This window comes from Sapajus apella, unplaced genomic scaffold, assembly GCF_009761245.1.
Source record: "Sapajus apella isolate SASKATOON/1434 unplaced genomic scaffold, GSC_monkey_1.0 scaffold15, whole genome shotgun sequence".
Taxonomy (NCBI): domain Eukaryota; kingdom Metazoa; phylum Chordata; class Mammalia; order Primates; family Cebidae; genus Sapajus; species Sapajus apella.
Genome location: NW_022436955.1, coordinates 23,927,095 through 23,940,391, shown reverse-complemented (window position 1 = coordinate 23,940,391; position 13,297 = coordinate 23,927,095). Strand labels below are relative to the sequence as shown.

Sequence of the window (13,297 nt, the reverse complement as noted above, 5' to 3'; positions counted from 1 at the left end):
AGAAGTAGCCAAACTGACTTTCAACCAACAGTCAATTTTGACTCTGTGCACAGGAAATCAATGAGGAGAACTCGAGCCATTTTCCCCCTATCAGTTTTTCACTTTTAATTATTCTTTGGAGGTAGCTTCGTTTAATTTTCGTGCCTTTTTTTGGATCTATAATGAATGTCCAGAGCTGTGCATTATAAAATGTCTTTGTAATATCTGACATGTTTCCCACTCCATCCTCAATATATGTGAATTCCCCTTTTACCCTCTCCTCCTTCTCCCATCCCGTTAGACTTTCCTTTGACTCTCAGTAAGTGCTAAATAACTTTGAACTCAAGTGAAAATATTAATGAATAATACTTTTTGCAATTACTTGGACTTAACCCCAAAAGTGATACATGCAGAAACCAAGTCCACTGTTTTTCACATATGATTTTGTTAGAACGAGATGATTTTCTTCTGGGTGTCTCTCTTTCTCTTTGATAATTTGCTTCTGCTTTCTGGTTAGCTTGAAGAAATCCAGGTAACGTAATGATCTTGAGTTATTTTCTTGGCATTTTCTATACCACCCCACATAGCTATTTTTGGCATTCCTGCCAGTTGGCAAATATTATGAAGTGGGCAATGGAATAAATTTTGTGTCCATTTTCTCCTAAGATAAAGCATTGTCACTTAACAGAGCTTCTCCTAGTATTCTAGTTGTTTCCCTCTAGAAATTAGACACTATACTCTTCTAAAATGTCCACAGGCCAGGCATGGTGGATTACACCTGTAATCCCAGCGTTTTGGGAACTGAGGCAGGATGATTGCTTAAGGCCAGGAGTTCAGGACCAGGCTGGGTAACAAAGACATCATTTCTACTAGAAATTAAAAAAAAAAAAAAAAAAGGCATAGCGTTATATGCCTGTAGTCCCAGCTACTTGGGAGGCTGAGGGAAGAGGATCACTTGAGCCTGGGAGTTTGAGGTTGCAGTGAGCTACAATCATACCACTCTCTCCAGCCTGGGTGACAGAGTGAGACTTGTCTCAAATAAAAAAAAAAAAGTATAATAAAATATAATAAGATAAAATACCTTTTAATACTAGGGCATAATTAGAAGATGCCAGTGATATCAATAAGTATTTTCTATAACCAACCCAATGTCATAGAAGTGCAGTATTATACATTTAAATATTAGGACAAAGGCACCCTCTAGGGTGATTCCTTTCAGGACCTAAAAGTAATAGAAGTATTCACTTTCCTTAAGGGAATCTTCCCTGTTGGAATTAAATGGTTTCCTAGAGCACAGGATTTGAAGTTGTGTGCAGGTGGGGTTGACATTTCTAGGCATATTTCCTTGCATAGAATAAACAGATCATCAGCTTCTTCATTTATAAGGTAGGAAAGATAGTATCTACTTTAGAAGGCTGAGATGTGAGGTTTAAATGTTATGTGGTTAAAATGTCTGGCTCATACCAGGTGACCAATGTGGATCATTTAACCTTCTTTCTTTCTTCTGTCTTTTCCTTTCTTTGGCCCATCTTTTTTCTTCCTTCCATTCTTTTCTTCCTCTCTCCCTCCTTCTCATCTTTCCTCAAACCTTTCTTCCCCACTTCCTTCCCCTATTTCCTTCCTGTCTTCTTTCTTCACTATCCTTTCTTTAATCTTCTCTTTCTTTTTACCCTCCCTAGGAAAAATCTCCATAATTCATGTTGTTGACATTCTCACTAAAGAACGTCTTTCCCGGGGCGGGGCGCGGTGGCTCAAGCCTGTAATCCCAGCACTTTGGGAGACCGAGGCGGGTGGATCACGAGGTCAAGAGATCGAGACCATCCTGGTCAACATGGTGAAACCCCGTGTCTACTAAAATACAAAAAATTAGCTGGGCATGGTGGCGTATGCCTGTAATCCCAGCTACCCGGGAGGCTGAGGCAGGAAGATTGCCTGAACCCAGGAGGCGGAGGTTGCGGTGAGCCGAGATCGCGCCATTGCACTCCAGCCTGGGTAACAAGAGTAAAACCCCCTCTCAAAAAAAAAAAAAAAAAAAAAAAAAAGAACGTCTTTCCCTTTCTTTTTGTATACAACCTGTTAACTAATTTAGAACCTTCATCTATTTCTTCTCCCTCTAAACCCGTTTTAACACAATTCCCTTTTTTTTTTTTTTTTGAGACAGAGTTTCTCTCTTGTTACCCAGGCTGGAGTGCAATGGCGCGATCTCGGCTCACCGCAACCTCCGCCTCCCGGGTTCAAGCAATTCTCCTGCCTCAGCCTCCCGAGTAGTTGGGAGTACAGGCGTGCACCACCATGCCCAGCTAATTTTTGTGTTTTTAGTAGAGACGGGGTTTCACCGTGTTGACCAGGATGGTCTCGATCAATTGACCTTGTGATCCACTTGCCTCACCCTCCCAAAGTGCTGGGATTACAGGCGTGAGCCACTGCGCCCTGCCCACAATTCCCATTTTTATACTTCTACCTCCAGCAAGCAGTTCTCATCTTGGTGTACTGAATGTAATAGGTATTCTCAGTATCTTATGGTTGAGGGTAAACTGTAAATATTTCCTGGTCTATTAACTTTGCTTACAGAAGAAGAAAGGAAGGGCTGAGGGGAGCAATAAAATTTCATGCACTTTATATCCCTTTTCTTTTCTTGCATAATCCAGTCCTGAGGTCTCTGATCTATTTAGTTTCAAAATTACTTTGATTGGTAAGTGTAACGCATAAAAAAGTAAGGTGCACAAAACAAATATACCGTGGGTGAGTCACCACAAAGTGAACACCTAAACCCTCAAACCAGGTCAAAATAAATAGGACACTGTTCACACTCCAGAAACTTCTACTTGGCCAGTCCCAATCATTACTCCCACTCTCCCCACAAAGTTAGTTATCTGACATCTAACAGTATAAATTAGTTTGCCCTCATTTAAAATTATGTAGGTGGAATTATCTGGCATGTCATCTTTTGTTCTGGGCAGTTTTACTCAGCATTATGTGTATGGTAGTCGTCTACGTTGTGTGCAGTTGTGGTTTCTTCATTTTTATTGCTGTGCAGTACTCACTTGTAAGAAAACACCTCAGTTTGTTTATGTACTTTTGCTGCCGACAGATATTTTGGTTGTTTCTATGTTTTCACTATCGCTGCCACAGCATTCTTTCATATGTCATTTGGTGCACATAGGCGTGCATTTGTTTCGGGTGTATATATATATATATATATATATATATATTTATAAAGTAAGAAGATAGTATCTACCTTAGAAGGTTGAGATGTGAGGTTTAAATATTATGTGGATAAAATAATATTTACCCACATAATATTTGGCTCATACCAGGTGACCAGTGTGAATCATTTTACCATGTTTCTTTCTTCTGTCTTTTCCTTTCTTTGATCCATCTTTCTTCTTCTGTCCATTCTTTCTCTCCTCTCTCCCTCCTTCTCATCTTTCCTCTAACCTCACCCTCATATATATACCCTGAGTCTCCTTCCTGCCCCCTACCCTCCTCCCTGCCCCCATATGTGTGTGTGTGTGTATGCATATGTGTGTGTGTGTGTGTGTGTGTGTGTGTGTGTGTATATATATGTATGTGGGAGTGGAATTCCTGGGTTATAGGAGTATAATCCATTATCAGATATTGTCAAACTATTTTTCACTGTGGTTGTGACAGTGTACCAATGTACCCAGCAGTGTAGTGCAAGGTAATTTCTTATGTTCTGCAGCCTTGCCCGTAGTTAATACTGTCATGCTTTTAGATTTTAGCTATTTTGGAATGTGTAAAGTGGTGTCTCCTGTGGTTTTAATTTGCATCTCCTTGATTACTGACGAGACTGAACGCTTTTTCCCTCACATACTTATTGACTTGTTTTTGGGGGGATTGTGTGTGTGTGTGTTTGCGCGCGCGCGCGCGCGCACATGCGCACACGTGTGTGCCCTGTGGTGCAAGATTTTTGATAGTTATATGTATATGTCTACTTTTACATAGATACCAACAGCTCCATCTATAGCCTTCGGTATCTATGTAAATCTGTTCTATTCTGTGGCTCACATTTTATTACAAATCTGTTCTATTCTGTGGCTCACATTTTATTCTCTTAATTATGCCTTAATTGTCTCTGAATTGTGCATACCTCTGTGGACACTTGGTGTGTAGCAAAAGTGGCACTGCAGACCAGTGGGGGAAATGTGTTTTTTTTTCAGTACGTATCACTGTGTCAATTTGATATCCATGAGAAAATAAATGAAACATCTTATGACCTTGGGCTAGGGAAAGCTTTTTTAAACCAGACACCAAAGTGCTAATCCCATAAAAGAAACTAATATTGATTCCTAGAATACGTAACAACTAAGAAATTAGAGGGTAACTTTGTCCTAATAAGAAAATGATTGATTTTCTGAAACTTTATAATACTGCAGTTCTGTGACATTGAGTCAGTTTTGGGAGATGCTTATTGCTATCACCGGCATCCTCCAATTAAGCCTTAAAAATTACCCAATCTTAGATGTTCCTTTATAGCAACACAAACCTGACTAATACAGGAACCTTATTTTCTGATCAGAGAGGCTTTGGTTTCAAGAGTGTGTGGCAAACTTCACTGTTTTTTTCTGTGTTTTCTTACCACCGGACCTCAACACAGGTACAGAATGTGGCAGAGTTGGGTAAAGTTTCAGCATTCTCGCCAGAGGACTAACAAGGAAAGCCCCAGGGAATTAGAAAGTATCAGGGGTTCATAGAGAAGGAACTGCTCGGGAAGATGACCCCATGAAGTTGTTTTTGGACTCCTAGACTTACCCCTGACTAAGCATATGTATTTCTGATCCCAGACAATATACCAAATACTTTGAGAATAGAACTGTGGTATAGACCACTGCACAGGTCCCAGACTGCTGACTGGGTAGAATAAACATGGATCAGATCCAAATAATTCTTCAAATTTTTGGAAAGTGGAACCTGCATTGAAATCGTAAGCCACAGAAGGCTGGTCAGAGCTTGGAGCCAGAACCAAATTGGATTGACTTCTGGCAAAAACAAAAATACCAACCAACATTGTCTATGGGATTTAAATAAAACTCAACATTTCGTTACCTAATATTCAAAGTGTTCGATAGACAACCCCAAATCACTTGACATACAAAAGTCCAGAAAATAACTTAAGAGGATCAATAGACTGTCTTGTAATGTGAGATGACACAGATTTTAGAGTTATCTGACAAAGACTTTAAAATAACTATAATCAGTGTAGTCCAGGAAGTAAGGACAAACATTCTTGAAACAAATGAAAACAGAAAATGTAGGTGGGAAATATATGATGTAAAGAAGGAGCAAATGGAAGTTTTAGAACTGACAAAATAATAAAAACCTCACTGAGTGAGCTAAACATCAGACTGGAGATGTTAGAGGAAAGAGTCAACGAACTTGAAAATAGATGAAAAGAAAATATGCAATATGAGCAAAAGAGAGGAAAAACAAAGCCTCAAGGAACTGTACAAAAATCTCTAAAATCTAAGATTTGTAATCAATGTCTTAGAGGGAGAAGAGAAAGAGTGCAATGCAGAAAAAAAATCTGAATAAGCAATAGTTAAATTTGAATAAGTAATAGTTAAATTTGAATAAGCAATAGTTAAATTTGAATAAGTAATAGTTAAATTTTAAAAATGTACTTTAAAAGATACGAACCTGTAGATTCAAGAAGCTCAATCTCAAAGAGGATAAACAAAAATGAATTTATATCCAAATATGTCATAATCAAAATGCTAAAATTTGAAGATAATGTCTGAAAGCAGAGAAAAATGAAGCATTATTTATAGATAAATGATTTTGATTTTTACAGAAATGATTCCTGATCATAAATCTTGGAGGGGAGCTATCTGTTTAAAGAGCTTAAAGAAAATATTGTCAACCCAGTTTTCTGTATTCAGCAAAAATACCCTTCAGTAATAAAGGGAGAAATAAAGATCTTTTAGGTGAAGGAAAATTTAGTGCCAGGAAACATGCACTAAAAAAACATTAAATGAAGTTCTTAAGACACAAGTGAAATGAGATGGAGACATACAACATCAGAAAGGAAGGAAGAAGAAACTAAAAATATCTGGGTAAATATAATAGACTAGGGGTCAGCAAACTATAGTCCACATGCCAAATTTAGCTCACCATCTATTTTGATTAATATAATTTTATCAAAACACAGTTGCACTCATTTGGTTATGTATTGTCTTTAGCTGTTTTCACTCTATAAGCACAGAGTTGAATAATTGTGACAGACACTGTATAGTCTGCAAAGCCTAAAATATTTATTATCTGGCCCTCAGCAGAAAAAGTTTGCTGAATCCTGTAATAGGCTGTTATTTGCTTGAATTCTTTAAAATATATTTGTTGGTTGAAAACAAAGATACAGCATTGTTTGGGGTGTTGAAAGTATGTAAATGTAATATGTAAGATAACTACAAAGTAAAGGGAGGGTAAAGAGACCAATCTGAGGGTCAGCTTCCTACATTTCAATTGAAGTGGTCAAGTATTGGTTTTAAGCAGACTGAAAAATGAGCTATGTGATATCTTGAGCAACCAATAAGAAAACTTAGAAACAGATATTGTACAAAGGCAAAATAGATAAATTATTATATGAAAACTTGTTTAGGCAACCCAAAAGGCAAAAGGGCAAACAGTAGAGTGGTAAATAGATGGAACAAGCAAATCCTGATACATCAGTAATTACACTACATATACATCACGTAAGCAGACCCATTAAAAGATAGAGATTGTCAGAATGAATTAAGAAACCAGAAATGATCAGTGATTTCTATTTCTGTAAAGATAAAATAGACATGCTTCTCCCTATTCTTTCCCCTAATTATAACTAATAATCCTGAACATTTTATATACAAACAGAAGAGATTGAGATAACCAGACAGATTGGCTAGGGACCTTGGAACCCAAGGAAAGACATGCTATAAGTTACTTGAGTTTTCTTTTTGTCACATATATCCTAGACTAGGATGTTTTGCAGAAGGACCTGGCAGCCCAGAAATGTCAATAGGCCCAGAAATTTTTTAAAAGCCTCAACTAAAGCCTACCTTTTCTAACCAAAGGGTCAGCAAATGTCCAGCCTAAAAAGACGGAAACTCTCAGAAAACAATCACTCTACTCCAGTCAAAGACACCAAGAAAAAAACCATCAAAGCCCAAGAGGAGAATATAGATTTGCACTCTCATATTGCCATGATTCCCTCCATCTTCTGTCAGAGTATTGCTAGAGAAGAATGAGTAGGGACTTGGGACTTTCATCGCTGCTGGGTGTCAATTAGTTGCCCTCTGCCCCCAGCAGCTTCTGTAAAGATAATGTGGGAACCCAGTCTGCCACCTGTATCACACCCTAGCCTATCAACAATTACATTAAGCATAAATAGTGTAAACACACCAATGCAAAGAGATCATCAGAGAGCATTAGAACAAGCATGACTCAACTATGTATTATCTACAAGAAACTCAATTAAAAAAATAATATTGGCAGGTAGAAAATAAGATGGAAACATATTGTGTAAACATTAATCCAAAGAAAGTGAATGACTACATAAATATCAGATAAGTAGACTTCAGAGCAAAGAAAATTACCAGAGACAGAGAGAACCTTATGCAATGATAAGATGGTCAATCCACCAAGAAGACGTAGCAAACCTAAAAATTAAAATGTATGCACAAAACGGTAGCATGCAAATATTTAAAGCAAAAAGTGATAGAATTGAACGAAAAAACAGACACTTCCTCAATGATAGTGGAGGAATTAAACATCCTTCTCTCAACAAGTGATGGGAAAACCGGACAGAAAAACCACTAAGGATAGAGAACTTAACAATATCATCAACAAACAGAATGTAATTGACATTTATAGAACACTCCCACCAACCTCAGTAGAAGACATATTGTTTTCAGGTGCCCAGAGAACATATACAACAAGATAGACCACATCCTGGACTGTAAGACAAACTTTAACACATTAAAAGAATGGAAATTATACAGAGTGTGTTCACTGACTATAGGGGATTCAAGATAGAAATCAATAACAGAAAGATAATGTGAATGTCTGTGAACACCTGAAAACTAACCAACACATTTCTAAATACTGGTTTAAACAGGAGATCTCGAGAAATTTTTTAAATATAATGAACTGAGAGAAAATGAAATAAGATATATCAAATTTGTGGAACCCAGCTAAAGCAGTTATGAGAGGGAAAATTATAGCACTACATGCTGACATTAGAAAAAATGAAAAGTCTTAAATGCATAATCTGAACTTCCACTTCAAGAAACTTGGAAAAGGAGAGCAAAATAAATTCGTATTTAAAAATTCCTTGCATTAGGGATAGATGTATACATAAAGGGGAGTTTATTATGGAGTATTGGCTCACATGATCCCAAGATGTGGTCCCATGATAGGCAGTCTGCAAGCTAGGAGCAAGGAAGCCGGTCAGAATCCCAACGGTGAAGAACTGGAGTCTGATGTTCGAAGGCAGGAAGCATCCAGCATGGGAGGAAGATGTAGTTGAGAAGACTAAACCAGTCTTGTCTTTCCAATCCTTCTGTCTGCTTTTATTCTGGCCACGCTGGCAGCTGATTAAATTGTGTCCACCCAGATTGAGGGTGGGTCTGCCTTTCCCAGCCCGCCGACTCAAATGTTAATCTCCTTTGGCAACACCCTCACAGACATACCCAGGGACAATATTTTGCATCCTTCAATCCAATGAAGTTGACACTCAATATTAACAAGTCCACCCATTGTCAACTTGACCCCATACACATCTCCTAAAATCATCCATAATCTTCATATAAAGACAGTGATAAGGTCACAATTATGCCTAACATAATACAGGTTTCCTTTGTACAACCAGAAACGCACCAATCCCCAGCCCAAATGCTATTACATAAAGTGAACAACACTTAAATGCTGATATGAAGTCAGTAAATCTTATGTCACATGATAAAGGAAAAAGAAAGGAAATAAAATGAAGGTATTTTCTTAGTACAAGTGTATACATGCACAAACTTTTTTTTTTTTTTTTCCTGAGACAGAGTCTCACTCCATCACCAGGCACCAGGCTGGAATGCAGTGGTGCGACCTCAGCTCACTGCAACCTCCGCCTCCTGGGTTCAAGCAGGTCTCCTGCCTCAGCCTCCCGAGTAGCTGGGACTACAGACGTGCGCCACCATGCCCAGCTAATTTTTTTGTATTTTTAGTAGAGATGGGGTTTCACCATGTTGGCCAGGATGGTCTCGATCTCTCGACCTCGTGATCCGCCCACCTCGGACTCCCAAAGTGCTGGGATCACAGGTGTGAGCCACTGTGCCTGGCCTGTTCTTAACAAAATGAGGAGGAATCATTCTTGACAGTACAGTTCTGGTTTCTGCAACTGGATACATGGTCATAGCTGGTATTGGTGATTAACAACTAAAACATTCCTCTAAAGAAACCTCCACTGGGTACTCAATAGAGAATTCCACCAAATATTTGAAGAGGAATTAGGAATTAACATCTTTTTTGTACAATCTCTTTCAGAAAGTAGAGGAAGGGGGAAAACTTCCCAATTCATTTCATGATTTTATAAAGTCAGCATTACCCTGGTCTTCAAACCAGGTAAAGGCAGTACATACACTGAAAAAGAAAGAAGAGAAGAAAAGTATGATGGGAGAGTTTGAGAGTTCTGAGACTTGGCACCAAAAATACAATTCATAAAAGGAAAAATTACTAAGTTAGACTTTATCACAGTTAAAACTTTTGCTCTTCAAGAGACCATTTTAAGAGAATAATAGACTCCAGACTGGGAGCAAATATTTTTTGCACATTATGTGTTTAAGGACTACTCTGGTTTTTTTCTTCAACTACCATTGAGAAAGTGTCTGTTTTTTCTTTAATTTCTGACACTTTTTGCTTTGAATATTTTGTAGCTCTATCATTTTGTGCATACATTGCAGTTTTATTATGTGTGGTTTTCTTTGTATTTACTGCTTGGGGTTTGTTGTGTCTCTTGAAAAGTGTGACGTGATGTCTTTTGTCTGAGAAAATTCTTATGCTGTGTTTTGCCAGTTTCCAGTAATTAAAAACATGCTTTTATGGATGAATGAGGGCTGTGGGTCTTTTCTAAGGGAATTGACTGAGACATGTTTACTTTCCATATTCTGCATGTATCTTTTCATTTGCACAGTTGTAAGTATGAAAGCAAAACAGCAACTGTATTTGCCATTTCCCCTGTATTTCATACTAAATGATCACTACCTGGTTCTCATGCTCAGGATTCACTGATTATCATTTAATATATGCTGGACCAATTTTGCTATAAGTTTTACTTCCTAATTAAACATTTGTCAGGGTGAAGGCAGTGAGACATTGTCTTCCGACCTTTAAAATCTAAGGACATTGAATAGTGGGTAATATGGCAGTCTGCTGCTCTTCTATAAACACGAATCTCTTACTTTTTATTTCCTGGGCATAGTTTTCCAAGCACTTCCACGTGCTCTGTCTCACGTGACCTTATAATGTCCCTTTGAATTTGTCGAGCTTGGCTCCATTTTGCAGATGTTGTGTCTGAGGCAAAGAAACCAAATGATGGAATAAGGATCTAGAGGGGTAAATCTCATTTCACCCCATTCTGGAACTTTCCCTAGGATACTTCTGCTTCTGTCTTGGAGTGCCTATTGTATATCCTCCAGGTTATCTAAATGGTTCTATGCCATTCTAGTTCCAAAATACATCTGTCATGAACACAAGAAGTGACCCAGCAAGAAACAAGGCTGAGCTCCTCTATCCTCCTTCTGTGCTGTTCTGTCAACTGCATATAAGAGAGAAGAGGACATTGTTATCTGATTGGCAAAAGGAAGGAGTTGCATCTCCTTCCCAGGGGGGATGCTGCCTTGTAATGTCACAACAGACATTCCAACATGGTCCCTTTTATAAATTTGTTTGGTTGACTTCTTCTCTTGCAGCAGACTCAGAATTTGGGATGAATTGTCTGTGAATCCTATAAGGAGCCTGGAGGTGGTGAAGAGAATGCCAAGTGGCGTTTCCATAAGCCTTGACCATCAGGAGACAGCTTACCTTGTTGAATCTTGATCCTGTCTTCTGACCACTTTGCGTAGTAGAAGAACAAGGTAAGAGTGGGAACAAAATGGTGGGTGCTGAGGCACATGCTTGGAGGGCAAATACATGGAGACTATGAATAGAACGTTAGAGTCCCTGCCAAGATAAAGCAGACTTACATGGCACAGTCCTTACTTCAAGAATATTGATGGAGTTTTCAAGGCAGAACCGTGGGGGTGCAGGGAATACAACCATAAATCAGATAAAAATATCCTTTGTTTGCAGGGTGCCTACAGCCTTGTTGGCGGGGTGGGGCGGGGGTACAGTTAATAAACACAGTTGCAAAACTGCACACCAGGTTTCTCAATAGGAGAAGTATAGGTTGCAAATGGTGCACATAGGTCGTCCTAACCCAGTGTGAGAGGGTCGTAGAAGGAATTCTGGACTAGTGCTATCTAAGCTCAGCTCCAAAGGAGACTTGGACCCTAGTTAGGGGAGTAGATGTGGGGGTGGAACAGAGGGAAAAGCAGGTGCAAGAAAAGCATGATGTTTCAAAAGAACTAAAGATACTGCAGTGTGATGTGATTTCAGCTATAACTTTAGCATACAGGATGGGGAAAAAAACTTCTCTAGGCAAAACCTAGTATTATTTTGATAAACTATGCTCAAGTGCATTACCTGAAATTCATAGCATCTGCATGAATGGACCTGCTGCCTTCCCTTTACTAGTGTGCTCAGGTAGGAACCCCAGCTGCATATAGAGGCAAGAAAGGACAGGTTAATGCAGACTTCTGCATTTAATGCATTGAGTGGCAAAATGTGACTCAGCCCCACTCACTGAAGCAGACAGCGCCCTCAAGTGGAAATGAGGATGAGTGATCCTTTTGGGCCTCACTAGCCCCAACTTGTATATGCAGTAAATATGCTTTTTTTTTTTTTTTTTTTTTTTTTTTTTTTTGCCATTTCCCTGTGAAACTGCAGTCAGCTGATGGTCAGCAAAGTCTGCTGAAATTCTGAAACCAAATAATGTAAGGAGTGTTCTCATTTCTATGAAGAACTGACTTGTTTTATTATCTAAATTTGAATCCAAGCAAGTTACCAGGTTGAGAAAAATTATAAAAGACAACAGAAAAGAGGATGAGAAATAATAAAAAAGGAAAATGTTTTGTCATTTCTCTTTCAATTCCACCTCCAGAACATTAGTTTAACTTTGGCTAGTGGAAGGGAGTTAGTAAGTGGATCTGCTGATTTAAACAGTGTTAACAGTGGAAAGTTGATTTCTTCTCAATTTCTCTACCTACACATTGGGCAGTAGCTCAGGAACATAACTTTGACATGCTACCAAGTGTGCATTCGGCCTGGGCGCTCATGTGTTTGGGATCAAGACAGAATAAGGAGGTGTGTGTTAGAGAAAAGATGAGTGTGTCTTACGTTGTAATGTCCCAGGACCTGGGCTGCTCTCGTATTTGCCCAGTTTCATCTCCTATGCTAGGAGAAAAATTGGTGTCTTTTGCCAAAATGCGTTGTAATTTTGAGGTTATTCAATTTCATTTAGTTACTTTATAAATATTTCAAGATTTAAGAATATGCTCATTGGAATTAAAATGCTTTCAGTGACACAAGATGCTGAAATAGAGTAGCTACTCTTTGTCTCTAAATAAGAAGGCAAGCGCGGTGGCTCACGCCTGTAATCCCAGCACTTTGGGAGGCCGAGGCGGGTGGATCACGAGGTCAAGAGATCGAGACCATCCTGGTCAACATGGTGAAACCCCGTCTCTACTAAAAATACAAAAAATTAGCTGGGCATGGTGGCGCATGCCTGTAATCCCAGCTACTCAGGAGGCTGAGGCAGGAGAATTGCCTGAACCCAGGAGGCGGAGGTTGCGGTGAGCCGAGATCGCGCCATTGCATTCCAGCCTGGGTAACAAGAGCGAAAAGAAGGCAAGTTTGCGGAAATGACCTGTGTTACTCCTCACAGTCCCCTAGGTGGTGCTGCTGTGACACCTATTGGCTAGACAGTTTTTTTTTTTTTTTTTTTTAGCACTTAACTATCAAACCAATATTTAACTTATTAAATGTCTTATACTTATGGTTAATTGCTAATATAATACTATTGACAATTTATACCATCACATTTACATTAGATTCTCCTAATAATGAGCCTATATTTATAAATTACACAACACAATAATTTTAAGGATTGGAATAAATGTAGTTCCCTGGTTATTATTTAATAGAGTCAAAAACTTTTATATGTGGCCAAATTTTTCCA

The 13,297-nt window shown here is 38.7% G+C and overlaps 1 long non-coding RNA gene across 2 annotated transcripts in view; it reads left to right on the top strand.

Annotated features, from left to right (window-relative positions):
• The window catches only part of LOC116555669, a 59,730-nt gene extending 47,599 nt beyond the window's left edge, over nucleotides 1-12,131 (top strand). For both annotated transcript variants that reach the window (XR_004270621.1, XR_004270620.1), the window contains one exon: nucleotides 10,932-12,131. This is a non-coding gene — a long non-coding RNA (uncharacterized LOC116555669). The remainder of the gene's footprint in view (nucleotides 1-10,931) is intronic.
• The last annotated feature ends 1,166 nt before the right edge of the window (nucleotides 12,132-13,297 follow it).